Raw genomic sequence first — 15,796 nt, 5'->3', positions numbered from 1 at the left:
GTGAGCCCGGTGGCAATGTGCTGTCGGGCTTTTGCCCAACAAGGGGGGGGAGGAGAAGAGAGAACCGTGAGCCCGGTGGCAATGTGCTGTCGGGCTTTTGCCCAACAAGGGGGGGAGGAGGAGAGAACCGTGAGCCCGGTGGCAATGTGCTGTCGGGCTTTTGCCCAACAAAGGGGGGAGGAGGAGAGAGCCGTGAGCCCGGTGGCAATGTGCTGTCGGGCTTTTGCCCAACAAGGGGGGGAGGAGGAGAGAACCGTGAGCCCGGTGGCGAATGTGCTGTCGGGCTTTTGCCCAACAAGGGGGGAGGAGGAGAGACCGTGAGCCCGGTGGCAATGTGCTGTCGGCTTTGCCCAACAGGGGGGAGGAGAGACCGTGAGCCCGGTGGCAATGTGCTGTCGGGCTTTTTGCCCAACAAGGGGGGGAGGAGGAGAGAACCGTGAGCCCGGTGGCAATGTGCTGTCGGGCTTTTGCCCAACAAAGGGGGGAGGAGGAGAGAGACCGTGAGCCCGGTGGCAATGTGCTGTCGGGCTTTTGCCCAACAAGGGGGGGAGGAGGAGAGAGCCGTGAGCCCGGTGGCAATGTGCTGTCGGGCTTTTGCCCAACAAGGGGGGGAGGAGGAGAGAACCGTGAGCCCGGTGGCAATGTGCTGTCGGGCTTTTGCCCAACAAGGGGGGAGGAGGAGAGAGAACCGTGAGCCCGGTGGCAATGTGCTGTCGGGCTTTTGCCCAACAAGGGGGGGAGGAGGAGAGAACCGTGAGCCCGGTGGCAATGTGCTGTCGGGCTTTTGCCCAACAAAGGGGGGAGGAGGAGAGAACCGTGAGCCCGGTGGCAATGTGCTGTCGGGCTTTTGCCCAACAAAGGGGGGAGGAGGAGAGAGCCGTGAGCCCGGTGGCAATGTGCTGTCGGGCTTTTGCCCAACAAGGGGGGGAGGAGGAGAGAACCGTGAGCCCGGTGGCAATGTGCTGTCGGGCTTTTGCCCAACAAGGGGGGGGAGGAGGAGAGAACCGTGAGCCCGGTGGCAATGTGCTGTCGGGCTTTTGCCCAACAATGGGGGGAGGAGGAGAGAGCCGTGAGCCCGGTGGCAATGTGCTGTCGGGCTTTTGCCCAACAAAGGGGGGGAGGAGGAGAGAACCGTGAGCCCGTGGCAATGTGCTCTCCGGCTTTTGCCCAACAAGTGGGGGGAGGAGGAGAGAACCGTGGCCCGGTGGCAATGTGCTGTCCGGGCTTTTGCCCAACAATGGGGGGGAGGAGGAGAGAACCGTGAGCCCGGTGGCAATGTGCTTCGGCTTTTGCCAACAAGGGGGGAGGAGGAGAGAACCGTGAGCCCGGTGGCAATGTGCTCTCCGGCTTTTGCCCAACAAGGGGGGGAGGAGGAGAGAAACCGTGAGCCCGGTGGCAATGTGCTGTCGGGCTTTTTTGCCAACAAGGGGGGGAGGAGGAGGAGAACCGTGAGCCCGGTGGCAATGTGCTCTCCGGCTTTTGCCCAACAAGGGGGGGAGGAGGAGAGAACCGTGAGCCCGGTGAGAACCGTGAGCCCGGTGGCAATGTGCTGTCGGGCTTTTGCCCAACAAGGGGGGGAGGAGGAGAGAACCGTGAGCCCGGTGGCAATGTGCTGTCGGGCTTTTGCCCAACAAGGGGGGGAGGAGGAGAGAACCGTGAGCCCGGTGGCAATGTGCTGTCGGGCTTTTGCCCAACAAAGGGGGGAGGAGGAGAGAGCCGTGAGCCCCGGTGGCAATGTGCTGTCGGGCTTTTGCTCAACAAGGGGGGGAGGAGGAGAGAACCGTGAGCCCGGTGGCAATGTGCTGTCGGGCTTTTGCCCAACAAGGGGGGAGGAGGAGAGAACCGTGAGCCCGGTGGGCAATGTGCTGTAGGGCTTTTGCCCAACAAGGGGGGGAGGAGGAGAGAACCGTGAGCCCGGGTGGCAATGTGCTGTCGGGCTTTTGCCCAACAAGGGGGGGAGGAGGAGAGAACCGTGAGCCCGGTGGCAATGTGCTATCGGGCTTTTGCCCAACAAGGGGGGGAGGAGGAGAGAACCGTGAGCCCGGTGGCAATGTGCTGTCGGGCTTTTGCCCAACAAGGGGGGGAGGAGGAAGAGAGAACCGTGAGCCCGGTGGCAATGTGCTGTCGGGCTTTTGCCCAACAAGGGGGGGAGGAGGAGAGAACCGTGAGCCCGGTGGCAATGTGCTGTCGGGCTTTTGCCCAACAAGGGGGGGAGGAGGAGAGAACCGTGAGCCCGGTGGCAATGTGCTGTCGGGCTTTTGCCCAACAAGGGGGGGAGGAGGAGAGAACCGTGAGCCCGGGTGGCAATGTGCTGTCGGGCTTTTGCCCAACAAGGGGGGGAGGAGGAAGAGAGAACCGTGAGCCCGGTGGCAATGTGCTGTCGGGCTTTTGCCCAACAAGGGGGGGAGGAGGAGAGAACCGTGATCCCAGTGGCAATGTGCTATCGGGCTTTTGCCCAACAAGGGGGGGAGGAGGAGGAGAACCGTGAGCCCGGTGGCAATGTGCTGTCGGGCTTTTGCCCAACAAGGGGGGGGAGGAGGAAGAGAGAACCGTGAGCCCGGTGGCAATGTGCTGTCGGGCTTTTGCCCAACAAGGGGGGGAGGAGGAGAGAACCGTGATCCCAGTGGCAATGTGCTATCGGGCTTTTGCCCAACAAGGGGGGGAGGAGGAGAGAACCGTGAGCCCGGTGGCAATGTGCTGTCGGGCTTTTGCCCAACAAGGGGGGGAGGAGGAAGAGAGAACCGTGAGCCCGGTGGCAATGTGCTGTCGGGCTTTTGCCCAACAAGGTGGGGGGGGGGGGGGGGGGGTGGAGAGAACCGTGAGCCCGGTGGCAATGTGCTGTCGGGCTTTTGCCCAACAAGGTGGGGGGGGGGAGGAGGAAGAGAGAACCGTGAGCCCGGTGGCAATGTGCTGTCGGGCTTTTGCCCAACAAGGGGGGGAGGAGGAGAGAACCGTGAGCCCGGTGGCAATGTGCTGTCGGGCTTTTGCCCAACAAGGGGGGGAGGAGGAAGAGAGAACCGTGAGCCCGGTGGCAATGTGCTGTCGGGCTTTTGCCCAACAAGAGGGGGGAGGAGGAGAGAACCGTGAGCCCGGTGGCAATGTGCTGTCGGGCTTTTGCCCAACAAGGGGGGGAGGAGGAGAGAAGGAGCGGAGTCGGAGGGGTCCTTGATTATCTTGGCTGCTTTCCGGGGGCAGTGGTAAGTTCTCGGGGGAGGAGGCTGGTTTCCGTGATGGACTTGGCCGTATCCATTACTTTCTGTAGGATTTTCCATTCAAGGGCACTGGTGTTTCCATCCCGGGCTGTGATGCAGCCAGTCGATATACTCTCCACCACACGTCCATAGAAGTTTGACACAGTTTTAGATGTCGTGACAAAATCTCCACAACCCCCCTCAGGAATTCGAGGCACCGCCGTGCTCTCTTTGCAATTGCACTTGCGTGCTGAGCCCGGAACAGGTCGTCGGAAATACGAACGCCTTGCAATTTGAAGTTGCTGGCCCTCTCCACCCCTGATCCCCCAGTGAGGACTGGCTCGGGGACCTCTGGTTTCCCACTCCTGAAGACTGCAATCAGCTCCTTGGCAGCACTCAGACAGACTTTCAATCTCCCATCCTGCACGCTGGTCCGTCTCCACCTTCGAAAACAGTGAGCGGCACCGTTCAACCGCCTGGGTTAACCTGGAGCACCGGATTGAGACTCAGACTGCAGGTGCTGGAATCTGGAGCAAGACTCGTTAGAACGTAGAACATGCTCTTCGGCCCACGATGTTGTGCCTATCTTAACCTACTGCAAGATCAAGCTCAGGGTAAATTTAGTATCAAAGCGCGTATATGCCACCGTACACACTGCCGTGAGATCAACCGTCTTGCAGGCATTCTCAGAACAAAGGAATCCGATAGAATCAGTAAAAAACTTCACACAAACACTGACAATTTTATTTATGGAGCACTTTGGTCTCGAGCAGGATTATAAGACGGTTCTGTGGTCGCAGAGCTTGGAAAACGAGTAGGAGAACATCAATTCTACGAGATACAGGGAGCCAAGGCAGAGTCGCTAGGATGGGAGCGATCTGCTCCCTCGCCCTGGTTGGAGTTAAGAGCCCAGCAGCGGCGTTCTGAGAGAGTTGAAGTTTGTCAACAGCGTGCTTTGGAAGGCCAGTAGAAAGGCACTGCAGTGATCTAGTCTTCGATGCAAAGGCGTGAATTAATTTTACAGCATCGTTACGTGACAGAAACAGATGCACTTTTAGAATATTTCTCAAGTGTGGTAACACCACTCTGATCACTTCCTTTATGCGGGATTTAAAATTCAAATCTGAATTTAGGCTTGTTACTTCTGATTTTACAAGGGGGAGGGCCAATCTCCCGCGGTTATCTTTTGGCTTTGGCACCAGCCAGAAGTATTTCCGTTTTATCTTCATTTCGTTTTCGGAAACTGTCGATTGAGAGACCGTTGCAGCAGGGAGGGGAGGAGCGAAGGGCTCGTGGGGCAATTGGCAGGGGCAAATAAAAGGACGGGTCACTGAAGAGGAGCAGTCAGTGTGTGAGTGGCTCAGGGGAGGAGTGGAGCTTTGGCTTTGAGGCTGAGGACGAGCTTGCTCCAAGTGAGGTAAGTGCCTTCAATTAATTTAATTAACTTGGGAGTAGGTAATGGAGGCAACAGTTAGGGCAGTCGGGTGCTCCGTTTGCAGTTTGTGGGAAGTCAGGGCGAGCACAGCTGTCCCTGATGACTACACCTGTAAAAGGTGCATCCAGCTGCAGCTCCTGACAAACCGTGTTAGGGAACTGGAGCTGGAGCTGGATGAACTTCGGATCATTCGGGAAGCAGAGGCAGAAATAGACAGGAGTTTCAGGGAGATAGTCACCCCTAGGAGTCAGGAGACAGGTAGCTGGGTGACTGTCAGGAGAGGGAAGGGGAATAGACAGAATGAGCAGAGAACCCCTGTGGCCGTTCCCATCAACAATAAGTATACTGTTTTGGATACTGTTGGTGGGGATGACCTACCAGGGACAGGTTGCAGTGGTCGCGTCTCTGGCACTGAGACTGGACCCTCAGCTCAGAAGGGAAGGAGGGAAAAGAGGGGAGCAGTAGTGATAGGGGATTCGATAGTTAGGGGGACAGATAGGAGGTTCTGTGGAAGAGATCGAGAATCCCGGATGGTCTGTTGCCTCCCTGGTGCCAGGGTCCGCGATATCTCGGATCGAGTTCTCAGTATTCTTAAGAGGGAGGGTGAGCAGCCAGATGTCGGGGTCCATGTAGGGACTAATGACGTGGATAGGAAGAAGGAGGAGGTCCTGCAAAGAGAGTTTATGGAATTAGGTACAAAGCTGAAGGACAGGACCTCCAGGGTTGCAATCTCAGGATTGCTATCCATGCCACGTGCTAGTGAGGCGAGAAATAGGAAAAATATTGCAGCTAAATACGTGGCTAAGGAGTTGGTGCAGGAGGGAGGGCTTCATGTTCCTAGACAATTAGGCTTTGTTCCAGGGGAGGTGGGACCTGTTCCGATGGGACAGTTTGCACTTGAACTGGAGGGGGACTAACATCCTTGGGGGGTCGGTTTGCTAATGCTGCTCCAGGGGGTTTAAACTAGATTTGCAGGGGGAGGGGAACCAGAGTGTTAGAGCAGATAGTGAGGTTGAGGAGGATAAAGATCATGCGAGGACTGCTTGTGTGGACAGAAATCAAAGGTTTGTATGTGATAGAAATGTTCCCAGGTGTCAAACTGAAGAGACTGGGGAAGAGGCGGCTGGCTCTCAAACAGAGGAAGATAGGAGACAGCGTGTGAGGGAGGATAGGCAGGTGATAGAGAAGGGACGTGCTCAGACCGAAGGTTTGAGATGTATCTATTTTAATGCAAGGTGTGGTGTGAACAAGGCGGATGAGCTTAGAGCGTGGATCAGTACTTGGAGATATGATGTGGTGGCCATTTCAGAGACTTGGATGGCTCAGGGACAGGAATGGTTACTTCAAGTGCCGGGTTTTAGATGTTTCAGCAAGCTCAGGGAGAGGGGCAAAAGAGGTGGGGGTGTGGCACTGTTGATCAGAGATAGTGTCACTGCTGCAGAAAAGGTAAACACCATGGAAGAATTGTCTACGGAGTCTCTGTGGGTGGAGGTTAGGAACAGGAAAGGGTCAATAACTTTACTGGGTGTTTTTTTATAGGCCGCCCAATAGTAACAGAGATATCAAGGAGCAGATAGGGAAACAGATCCTGGAAAGGTGTAATAATAACAGAGTTGTCATGATGGGAGATTTTAATTTCCAAAATATCAATTGGCATCTCCCTAGGGCAAGGGGTTTAGATGGGGTGGAGTTTGTTAGGTGTGTTCGGGAAGGTTTCTTGACACAATATGTAGATAAGCCTACAAGAGGAGAGGCTGTACTTGATTTGGTATTGGGAAATGAACCTGGTCAGGTGTCAGATCTCTCAGTCAGAGAGAATTTTAGAGATAATGATCATAATTCTGTCTCCTTTACAATAGCATTGGAGAGAGATAGGAACAGACAAGTTAGAAAAGCGTTTAATTGGAGTAAGGGGAATTATGAGGCTATCAGGCAGGAAATTGTAAGCTTAAATTGGAAACGTTCTCAAGGAAAAGTACGAAAGAAATGTGGCAAATGTTCAGGGAATATTTGTGTGAAGTTCTGCAGAGGTACGTTCCAATGAGACAGAGGAGTTATGGCAAGGTGAAGGAACCGTGGTGTACAAAGACTGTTGTCAATCTAGTCAAGAAGAAAAGAAAAGCTTAAGAAAGGTTCAGAGAGCTAGGTAATGTTAGAGATCTAGAAGATTATTAGGCTAACAGCAAGAAGCTTAAGAGGGAAATTAGGAGAGCCAGAAGGGGGCATGAGAAGGCTTTGGCAGGCAGGATTAAGGAAAACCTCTAGGCATTCTACAAATATGTGAAGAGCAAGAGGATAAGACGTGAAAGAATAGGACCTATCAAGTGTGACAGTGGGAAAGTGTGTATGGAACCGGAGGAAATAGCAGAGGTACTTAATGAATACTTTACTTCAGTATTCACTACGGAAAAGGATCTTGGTGATTGTAGTGATGACTTGCAGCAGACTGAAAAGCTTGAGCATGTAGATATTAAGAAAGAGGATGTTCTGGAGCTTTTGGAAAGTATCAAGTTGGATAAGTCACCGGGACCGAATGAGATGTACCCCAGGCTACTGTGGGAGGCGAGGGAGGAGATTGCTGAGCCTCTGGCGATGATCTTTGCATCATCAATGGGGATGGGAGAGGTTCCAGAGGATTGTAAGTTTGCGGATGTTGTTCCTTTATTCAAGAAAGGGAGTAGAGATAGCCCAGGAAATTATAAACCAGTGAGTCTGACAGATGCTGTGTCTATCGATAGTCACCGTGCACGGGGACGGACCCGGGGGATCCTGCAGATCTTGGACACGCAGAGCAACACGCTCCAAATGTTAGAGGGGTCAGCAGGTCGGCAGTGTCTATGGAGTCGAAGCTTTGGGCCAAGAAAGTCCTGGAAAGGGAGCGGGGAGTGGCCAGACGGCAGCCATGGAGAGGGATAAAGAGTCTGCGTTTCAGGCCGAGACTCAGGAGTTCCTCTCCCTGGATGCTGTTTTTCCTCCAGCATTGCTCTGTCTGCGCTGAAGTGCAGAATCGGTTCGAGGTGGGGAAGCAGACGTGGTTTTGGGGTCCAGTTTATCAGCCACTTCGGCCTGTGGTTGTGCAGTCTGCCTTGGATGCAATCTCTAACGCCGACGGGAGTGGTTCGAGGCCCAGCTTCCTCTCGGCACCGCCGGCGACGCAAACCGGACCCCAGGAGCAACGCAGAAGCTGGTGAGATGAGAGGTCACGACCAGGGGGCAGAGGATCTGGAACTGACAGGGTATTGAGCTTTCTGACCACAAAACAGGAGCAGATTCAGGCCATGTGGCCCATCGAGCCTGTCGCACCATTCTACCATGGCTGATGTATCACCCCTCTCGACCCCATTCCTCTGCCTCCTCCCCTAACATTCAACGCCCTGACTAATCGAGAGCCGGTCACGCTGTGCTTTACGTATACCCACAGCCACCTGTGGCAGTGAATTCCACAGATTCACCACCTATTTCTAGTTTCAAATATGATTATTACCATCCATCAAATCCCCGATGGGTCTTGAGGAGAATATTGGATTGATGGGCTTGGCTGAAAGCATTCTTCCTCATCTCTCTTCCAAATGGGATGTCCTTGTGTTCTGAAGCCGCGCCCTCTGGTCCGAAACTCCGCCACAGTAGCTGACCGCAAATCTAATCAGTAAGCGTCAAGGACTTGGCCTCAATACCTCCCTGGGCAGTTGGATCCTGGATTTCCTCACTTGCAGACCCCAGTCAGTTCGTATTGGCACCACACTCTCCTGCACAGCCTCGAGACTGTCTGCTTAGCCCCCTTTACACTTTACACCCACGACTGTGAGGCTGAGCACAGCTTTAGAGTTTATCATCCCCTCCCAACCCGTTCTCCTGCCTTCTCCCCGTCAGGTCCCACACCACCAGGTTCAGGAACAGTTATTACCCCTCAAACATCAGGCTCCTGAACCAGTGAGGATAACCTCAACTCTGAACTGATTCCATCGTGAAGGAGGTACAGGAGCCTCAGGTCCCACACCACCAGGTTCAGGAACAGTTATTACCCCTCACCATCAGGCTCCTGAACCAGAGGGGATAACCTCAACTCTGAACTGATTCCATCGGGAAGGAGGTACAGGAGCCTCAGGTCCCACACCACCAGGTTCAGGAACAGTTATTACCCCTCAACCATCAGGCTCCTGAACCAGTGAGGATAACCTCAACTCTGAACTGATTCCATCGGGAAGGAGGTACAGGAGCCTCAGGTCCCACACCACCAGGTTCAGGAACAGTTATATACCCCTCAACCACCAGGCTCCTGAACCCGTGAGGATAACCTCAACTCTGAACTGATTCCATCGGGAAGGAGGTACAGGAGCCTCAGGACCCCACACCACCAGGTCAGGAACAGTTATTACCCCTCAACCATCAGGCCCCTGAACCAGTGAGGATAACCTCAACTCTGAACTGATCCCATCGGGAAGGAGGTACAGGAGCCTCAGGTCCCACACCACCAGGTTCAGGAACAGTTATTACCCCTCAACCATCAGGCCCCTGAACCAGTGAGGATAACCTCAACTCTGAACTGATCCCATCAGGAAGGAGGTACAGGAGCCTCAGGTCCCACACCACCAGGTTCAGGAACAGTTATTACCCTCAACCATCAGGCTCCTGAACCAGTGAGGATAACCTCAACTCTGAACTGATTCCATCGGGAAGGAGGTACAGGAGCCTCAGGTCCCACACCACCAGGTTCAGGAACAGTTATTACCCCTCAACCATCAGGCTCCTGAACCAGTGAGGATAACCTCAACTCTGAACTGATTCCATCGGGAAGGAGGTACAGGAGCCTCAGGACCCACACCACCAGGTTCAGGAACAGTTATTACCCTCAACCATCAGGATCCTGAACAAGAGAGGGGTAACCTCAACTCTGAACTGATTCCATCGGGAAGGAGGTACAGGAGCCTCAGGACCCACACCACCAGGTCAGGAACAGCTATTACCCCTCAACCATCAGGCTCTGAACCAGTGAGGATAACCTCAACTCTGAACTGATTCCATCGGGAAGGAGGTACAGGAGCCTCAGGTCCCACACCCACCAGGTTCAGGAACAGTTATTACCCCTCAACCATCAGGCTCCTGAACCTCCACAACCTCTGGACTCACTTTCAAGGACTCTTCCCCCTCATGTTTTTATTTATTTATTGCTTCCTTACCTGGTATTATTTCCCTCGTTTTGTATTTTCCGCAGTGTGTGGTCTTGTGCAAACTGATTCACGTCCAAGTTAGCGTGGTCTTTCATTCATTTTGTTATGATTATCATTCTAATATGAGTATTCTCGCAAGGGCTGTATGTCAAAGGCATTGTATATACAATCATGATCAATTTAATTTGAACTTTTGATAATTAAACTCGCTTCTGAGGACCGTATCCCTTTAATCGTGGCCCCCGCCCTTTCGCGGCGGCGGGGTTCAGCGAGAGGCACGCATGCGTCGGGAGACGTGGCAGTCACGTGGGTTCTGCTGACGCCGGCGGGTCGCCGATCGAGCGCGGGGGGGAGGGGACCGGGAAGACGTGTCCGGTGCCGCCATCGCCGCCGAGAGAGGGAGCCCGGAGGCCGGCGAGCCTTCCGTCCAGACGCCGGCGAGCCGGTCAGCCATCGGGGAGACTCCGAGCCGGGGTGGTGAGTCCTCCGCGTCCCCACCGTCAACCGGAGGGCCGTTAAAGGCAGGTGGGAGGGAGCGGGGCAGCTGATGGACGCTCGGCCTCGGCCAATAGCTGCGCGGCCCTGCCCTGGAGCGTCCAATCAAAGGGCGAGCAGGCTGGTGAGGTGGCCGTCACTCCGCAGCAGGATGTCGCCCCGAGTCGGAGCCCGTGAGTCCGTTGTGATGTGTTCAATCTCTTTGCCTCTCCTCCTCCCCCTCCCCTCCCCCTCCCCTCTCCTCTCCTCTCCTCCCCTCCCCTCTCCTCACCCTCCTCTCCTCACCTCCCCTCTCCTCTCCTCCCCTCTCCTCACCTCCCCTCTCCTCACCTCCCCTCTCCTCTCCTCACCTCCCCTCTCCTCTCCTCCCCTCCCCTCTCCTCACCTCTCCTCACCTCCCCTCTCCTCACCTCCCCTCTCCCTCTCCTCACCTCCCCTCTCCTCTCCTCCCCTCCCCTCCCCTCTCCTCACCTCCCCTCTCCTCACCTCCCCTCTCCTCACCTCCCCTCTCCTCTCTCCCCTCTCCTCTCCTCCCCTCTCCTCCCCTCCCCTCCCCTCCCCTCCCCTCCCCCTCTCCTCTCCTCTCCTCTCCTCTCCTCCCCTCTCCTCCTCCCCTCTCCTCTCCTCCCCTCTCCTCTCCTCCCCTCTCCTCTCCTCCCCTCTCCTCACCTCACCTCTCCTCACCTCACCTCTCCTCACCTCACCTCTCCTCACCTCACCTCTCCTCTACTCACCTCCCCTCTCCTCCCCCTCTCCTCTCCTCCTGCCCGCTCCCGGGGCGGCCATCTGCCCAGGTCCACAGGTTACACAGGCCCTTTTCTCCCCATCGGCTGCCGTTCTGTCATCTGGCTTGGCCTGAGGCCGTCTGGCTAACGTGGACAAAACCTACAGTTGCTGGAAATACAGGCGACACAGTCTCTACTGAGGACACAGATAGAGTGGATGTGGAGAGGATGTTTCCCATAGTGGGGGAGTCTAGGACCAGAGGACACAGATAGAGTGGATGTGGAGAGGATGTTTCCTATAGTGGGGGAGTCTAGGACCAGAGGACACAGATAGAGTGGATGTGGAGAGGATGTTTCCCATAGTGGGGAGTCTAGGACCAGAGGACACAGATAGAGTGATGTGGAGAGAATGTTTCCTATAGTGGGGGAGTCTAGGACCAGAGGACACAGATAGAGTGGATGTGGAGAGAATGTTTCCTATAGTGGGGGAGTCTAGGACCAGAGGACACAGATAGAGTGGATGTGGAGAGGATGTTTCCTATAGTGGGGGAGTCTAGGACCAAAGGACACAGATAGACTGGATGTGGAGAGATGTTTCATGTAGTGGGGGAGTCTGGGACCAGAGGACACAGATAGAGTGGATGTGGAGAGGATGTTTCCTATAGTGGGGGAGTCTAGGACAAGAGGACACAGATAGAGTGGATGTGGAGAGGATGTTTCTGTAGTGGGAGAGTCTAGGATCAGTGACTGCAGCCTCAGAATGGAGGGATGTACGTTTAGAATGGATATGAGGAAGAATTTCTTTAGCCAGAGGGCAATGAATCTGGAATTCATTGTCACAACAGCTGGTGTATTTTATGTGGAGGCTAATAGGTTTTTGATTAGTCAGGCTTCAAAGGTTATGGGGAGAAGCAGGAGAATGGGGGTTGAGAGGGATAATGATCGAATGGTTGAGCAGGCTTGATGGGCTGAATTGCTGAATTCTGCTCCTGTGTCCTGTACCCAGCAACTTGCTGTGAAGTGGATTCCTCATTGCAATTTGCCAGCCATCCCATGAACAGCGATATTACACGGATGGTCTGTTTTTAATGATGGTGCTTGAGTCTGGACAAAGGGGGAGCTTCCCTTTCCTTTCCCCCTTCCATGCCCCGCTGAGGTACATTGGTCCCCTGCGTTCAGGGCAAGTGCAGACGTACTGCATTGTGCTCCTGTCATATGGTGCTGGATGAGATCTTAAACCAGGGTTTAACGGGCTAAATGGCTTATTCTGCTCCCGTCTTGTGCTTGTGTCTCTATCTGCCTTCACTGATGGACTACAAAGGCACTGAGGTCAGAAAGCAGCAGTCAACATCAGGGACCCCCACCACCCAGGTCAGGCTCTCTTCTCACTGCTGCCCTTCGGGAAGGAGGTACAGGAGCCTCAGGTCCCACACCAACAGGTTCAGGAACAGTTATTACCCCTCAACCATCAGGCCCCTGAACCAGTGAGAATAACCTCAACTCTGAACTGATTCCATCGGGAAGGAGGTACAGGAGCCTCAGGTCCCACACCACCAGGTTCCGGTACAGTTATTACCCCTCAAACCATCAGGCTCCTGAACCACTGAGGATAACCTCAACTCTGATCTGATTCCATCAGGAAGGAGGTACAGGAGCCTCAGGTCCCCACACCACCAGGTTCAGGAACAGTTATTACCCCTCAACCATCAGGCTCCTGAACCAGTGAGGATAACCTCAACTCTGAACTGATTCTATCGGGAAGGAGGTACAGGAGCCTCAGGTCCCACACCACCAGGTTCAGGAACAGTTATTACCCCTCAACCATCAGGCTCCTGAACCAGTGAGGATAACCTCAACTCTGAACTGATTCCATCGGGAAGGAGGTACAGGAGCCCCAGGTCCCACACCACCAGGTTCAGGAACAGTTATTACCCCTCAACCATCAGGCTCCTGAACCAGTGAGGATAACCTCAACTCTGAACTGATTCCATCGGGAAGGAGGTACAGGAGCCTCAGGACCCACACCACCAGGTTCGGGAACAGTTATTACCCCTCAACCATCAGGCTCCTGAACCAGTGAGGATAACCTCAACTCTGAACTGATTCCATCGGGAAGGAGGTACAGGAGCCTCAGGACCCACACCACCAGGTTCAGGAACAGTTATTACCCCTCAACCATCAGGCTCCTGAACCAGTGAGGATAACCTCAACTCTGAACTGATTCCATCGGGAAGGAGGTACAGGAGCCTCAGGACCCACACCACCAGGTTCAGGAACAGTTATTACCCCTCAACCATCAGGCTCCTGAGCCAGTGAGGATAACCTCACTCAACTCCACTTGCCCCATCACTGAAATGTTCCCACAACCCAAGGACTCTTCATCTCATGTTCTCAATATTTATTTATTTATTTTTATTACTTAGGGTTTTTTTTCTTTTGTATTTGCACAGTTTGTTGTCTTTTGCACACTGGTTGTCTGTCCTGTTGGGTGCAGGCTTGCGTTGATTCTGTTATAGGATTTATAGAGTATGCCCACAAGAAAATGTATCGCTGGGTTGAAAATATGGTGAGATACAAGTATGTTTACCTTTGACCGTTGTAAAAGGTTCTGTCGAATTAGGGGATAAAAAGTGAGGGAGTTTTCCGCAACTCATTAGCTGCAGTTATTTATCATCAGCACATCTGGTTGTGAGAACTGGAAATGGGTTCTGCAGTTCCCCGTTAGTTATTGGGGAGGGACTTGTCTATTTAAATATTGCTATTTCTTTACAGTTGTGAGTAGACAGACTCGTTGCATGGTATCACCTGCTGGTCTTTGAGCTCAAGTCAACCTTGCACTGGGTATTTGTATGAATTTGCGTCATGCTTGGTTTAAAAGTACTGGCTGTTTTCTTCAAGGCAGCACTTGATGCTAAATCCGTCCATTGTCTTTGTGTGGTGGAGCCCTCTTGCCTTTAGACCAGGAAGCTGAAACGGGGTGTTGAGCATCTACAGTCGTTAGGTACACCTGCTTGTTCATGCAAATATCTAATTGGCACGCAGACGTGGTCAAGCAGTTCAGTTGTTGTTCAAACCAAACACCAGAGTGGGGAAGAAATGTGATCTCAGTGACTGATTGTGGTGCCAGACGGGGTGGTTTGAGTATCTCAGAAACTGCTGATCTCCTGGGATTTTCACACACATCGGTCTCTAGAGTTTACAGAGAATGGTGTGAAATACAAAAACCATCCAGTGAGCGGCAGTTCAGTGGGTGAAAACACCTCGTTAATGAGAGAGGTCAGAGGAGAATGGCCAGACCGGTTCACGCTGACAGTGACTCAGATAACCACACGTTACGACAGTGGTCGGCAGAAGAGCATCTCTGAACGGATGCCACGTTGAGCCTTGAAGGGGATGGGCTACAGCAGCAGAGACCATGGACATACACTCAGTGGCCACTTTATTAGGTAAAGGAGGATGCTGATAAAGTGGCTACTGAACGGTCCAGTCTGATAACCCGGAGGAGGGTACAGATTTTAACTCTCATCTGCACATTCGGTAGAATGTAAGAGGACAAGTGTTTCTCAAACACAGCCACTGCAGTTTGTGCGATAAGACTGTCTGCTGTTTGGCTGCACTCAAATTATTCCTCATGTAGTGAAGTGGTTAGGGATATGAATAGAGTCATTTTTACAGGTTTGCTCTTCTTTCAGTGTTTGGTGGGACTCGTACTGATTTATGGGACTGGGTATGGTTTTTCTGCCTAATTACTCGGTATGGATGCAGGCAGATTTGGCCACAATGGCCTGTCCAGTTTGGGATCTGTGCTTTGAACGGTTGGGAGCAGATGCAGCTGTAACCGTGTGGAGTTGCAGAGTCTTACAGGCAGACTGACTACTCCCTGGACAGAGCGATAACCCACAGTCAAATCTCCCAAGTATGTCTCAGAGTGAGGACCATAAACGTTGGAGCAGAATTAGGCCATTCTGCCCATCAAGCCTGCCCCACCACTCAATCATGGCTGATTTGGGGCAATGAATGCCACAGATTCACCACCATCTGGCAAAAGAAATTGCTCCTCATCTTTGTTCCAAAGAGGCCATGCATTCTGGTCCTAGACTCCCCCACTATAGGAAACATCCTCTCCACATCCACTCTATCTGTGTCCTCTGGTCCTAGACTCCCCCAATATAGGAAACATCCTCTCCATACCCACTCTATCTTTGTCCTCTGGTCCTAGGCTCCCACACTATAGGAAACATACTCACCACATCCACTATATCTGTGTCCTCTTGTCCTAGACTCCCCCACTACAGGAAACATCCTCTCCACATCCACTCTATCTGTGTCCTCTGGTCCTAAACTCCCCCACTATAGGAAACATCCTCTCCACATCCACTCTATCTAGGCCTTTCAGCATTCGATAGGTTGGTAATAAATGTCCTGGACATGGGGTCAGAAAGCAGTACAGGAACGTACCCTTCAGCACTTCTAGTCTGTGCTGAACTGTTATTCTGCCTCATCCCATCTGGACCATAGCACTCTATAGCCCTTCCATCCAACTTTCTTCAGTCATCCAGTAAAGACTCGCACCATGCTCTTGAGAGAGGTAGTTCCCCTTAAATATTTAACCTTTCACACGTAACCTATGAGCTCTAGTTGTCGTCTCAGTGGGATAAGCATTTACCCTCTCAATACCCCTCATTATTTTATATACCCCTATGAGATCTTCCCTCATTCTGCGAGGGAAACCGTTGAGAGCCGTGTCGAGGATGGCCTCGCGTGGCACTTTAGTGTCCAGTG

General features: G+C 53.3%; 1 protein-coding gene across 2 annotated transcripts in view; it reads left to right on the top strand.

Annotated features, from left to right (window-relative positions):
* Positions 1-10,359: 10,359 nt before the first annotated feature.
* Positions 10,360-15,796, top strand: part of stx5a (syntaxin 5A) — a 62,707-nt gene continuing 57,270 nt past the window's right edge. For both annotated transcript variants that reach the window (XR_012096629.1, XM_073031593.1), the window contains exon 1: positions 10,360-10,462. The gene's annotated coding sequence lies outside the window, so the exon portion shown is untranslated. The remainder of the gene's footprint in view (positions 10,463-15,796) is intronic.

The sequence above is a fragment of the Hemitrygon akajei genome, chromosome 28 (genome assembly GCF_048418815.1).
Source record: "Hemitrygon akajei chromosome 28, sHemAka1.3, whole genome shotgun sequence".
In the NCBI taxonomy this organism is placed as follows: Eukaryota; Metazoa; Chordata; class Chondrichthyes; order Myliobatiformes; family Dasyatidae; genus Hemitrygon; species Hemitrygon akajei.
The sequence above is the reverse complement of the archived record's forward strand: the minus strand, read 5'-3'. Positions and strand labels throughout refer to the sequence as shown.